Source organism: Carassius auratus, unplaced genomic scaffold (assembly GCF_003368295.1).
Source record: "Carassius auratus strain Wakin unplaced genomic scaffold, ASM336829v1 scaf_tig00001881, whole genome shotgun sequence".
NCBI lineage: Eukaryota > Metazoa > Chordata > Actinopteri > Cypriniformes > Cyprinidae > Carassius > Carassius auratus.
The window spans coordinates 79,519-82,100 of record NW_020523411.1 but is presented as its reverse complement, the minus strand read 5'-3'; the positions used below and the strand labels follow the sequence as shown (position 1 = coordinate 82,100).

The 2,582-nt window shown below is 36.0% G+C and overlaps 1 long non-coding RNA gene across 1 annotated transcript; it reads right to left on the bottom strand.

Annotated features, from left to right (window-relative positions):
- Nucleotides 1-539: 539 nt before the first annotated feature.
- On the bottom strand, nt 540-2,190 carry LOC113069626 (uncharacterized). The gene is made up of 3 exons (XR_003279772.1): nt 2,070-2,190; nt 1,167-1,355; nt 540-894 (listed from the first exon to the last, which is right to left on the bottom strand). It is a non-coding gene; the product is annotated as an uncharacterized LOC113069626 (long non-coding RNA).
- Between the last annotated feature and the right edge of the window lie 392 nt (nt 2,191-2,582).

Here is a 2,582-nt window from a genome sequence, read left to right as displayed (position 1 = left end):
TCTTCAGGTACCAGATGTAAATTGTACTGAGTATGAGTCCAAGCCACCAGCTCAGAGCAGAGCAGCCCAAACAGGCCAGTCCTCCTGTCTTCATGTGTATCACAATGTCCCTGGCAATTCAGAGTTCTTATAACATCAGTCAATATCAAATTTAACCATTCGTCACTGGATTTCGGCTGAAAGTTCTCAAAACAGGTAGAAGTTTGATTGGATTCTGGGAGCCTGACTATATGTGGAACCAAAAACCCAGCCGAAACTGTGATAGAGGCAAGGTACATGGGCACGATGAAGCTGCAGCGCACAGCGCCGCATCTTACAAGCCAAAACCAACAAACCAGCGGCACAAGGCAGAGGATATAATCTGGATTGCCACCAATGCAATGACAACTGTTTCAAAGACAAGTTTTACCGATTTCCATTCCTGACCTGATAGAGGAACATAACCTGCAATCACAGCTGACGTAATCAGGATTCTTATCAAAACTAGAGATGATGCTGACCATGTTACGGAGACTGAGCAATGTCTCCGGAAATTTCCTTTAGAAATGACACATTAAAGAGCGTGCTATAGCTCTCCCACCAGTTCACAGAAACACAGATGGTTCCACCAATGGCAAGGCCAACTGATATTTTTGTCTCTAAGGAACTTTCGAATGCCAAATAATTGATGGCAAAGAGCACATAACCTGTGACGATTAAGAAAATGGAGCATACAGGGACCATTATGAGCCACTTTCTCTCTTTGGCAAGGCAATCAGCGACCACCTGGAACACTGCGGACAGGATGCTCACACTGTTTAGAATCATCACATTGGTGACAATGTCAAAGTGTGGCATGGCTACTATTGTTAGAACTGCAGCTCCCAGTCCTACCAGGAACTCACAACCCAGAACCTAAGGAAAGGTCAAATCAAAGTCAGAAAGGTTCCAGACAATATAATCAGATTCTATGCTACTCGATTGAAAAAAAAACTGGATGTAAAAACAATTATTTACACTTAGAAATGGCTAGTAAGTATAAACAAGCAATAAAAAAAGAAATGGCAATTAATACTCTGTATCAAACCTCAAATTTGTTGAGAACATACTCCAATAATCTCTTTTATTAACTTCAAAAAATGTCTTTATTGTACAGATCTGTTCATTAAACATTTATGTTTGCTTACCCAAAAAATAGTTTTTTTAGAGGGCATGGTTGAACTCTTGAAAATGAACTTCCATGTGCTCTTTAGCAGTAGAAGAACACTCGGTCCAACCAGAATGAAGCCAATGCCAAGTAGGACTGTTGTTTTTTGTTCTGAACATATAATATCAGTTTGATTGTTCCCAAATGATATCAAAATCAGAAATGATGTCTGTAAAGACAAAAAAAAGTGGAAAATGAAAACTTGCTGTTAATTTACTTAACCTCAGGCCATCCAAGATTTAGTTTTTATTCAGTAGAACAGTAAAGAAGATTTTTAGCTGGAACAGGTCCTTGGTGATTTATAAGATGCAAGTCAGCGGCTAATGGTTTTTGAGAATTAAAAAAAGGACATCAGGAAACACAAAATTGATACCCATGGCTCCTGCCGATATATTGAGGTCTTATGAAGCAAAACGATGCATATATATGCATGACTTGCATTTTATGAATCACCAAGGACCACGGTTTCAGCTAAAAATCTTCTTCACTGTTCTACTTAAGAAAAAAAGAGTCACCTACCTACGTTATGTCATTGTGTGATTACATAAACTAGTAAATTAATAAATCAATACATTGTCAGGAGTGACGGATATTAATTTTGTGTTCCTTGAAATGCTTTTTTTTATTATTCTCAAAAACCAGTAGCTGTTGACTTGCATTTTATGAATCACCAAGAACCACAGTTTCAGATAAAAATCGTCTTTACTGTTCTACTGAAGAAAAAAACTACATCTACTACATATTTACATCTACAAACTACATCTTTCATGGTCTGAGTATGAGTAATGTAACAGTATATTTAATTTTTTATTTGAACTATTCCTTTAATTGTTAACCCATCATGAATAAAAATGATTAGCGAATGCTTAATAAAGCAGCTCACCTTACTGAGCAGCACAAGGGTGAAGACAAGTACACCAACAATAGCATACAGGAACCATTTCAAACACTGTTTTTGTTTCTTTGGCTTCTGCTCATCTTGAATAATTGGTACTTCACTGCACACATCCCAAGATTGACTGTTTTGGAAGGGGAAAAAAAAGGGAATATCTTACTATATGTGCTATATGACTATATGTGATAGACTTAGAATTATTTTAAGTTTATATATATATATATATATATATATATATATATATATATATATATATATATATGTGTGTGTGTATGTGTGTGTTGTATATATATATATATATATATATATATGCTTTATAGGCAATAAAGGTTGCCTTTTGCCTTTAGATAAAAACATTATATTAACATACTACAACATTGACAGAACACCGCACACAGGAAGTGATTTGTTCTCTCTCAATATTATCATTTGTCGAAGGCAAGAATGAGGACTTCAGCATTCCATTGATCAAAGACTGATCCAATCACCATGTTCCCTTTT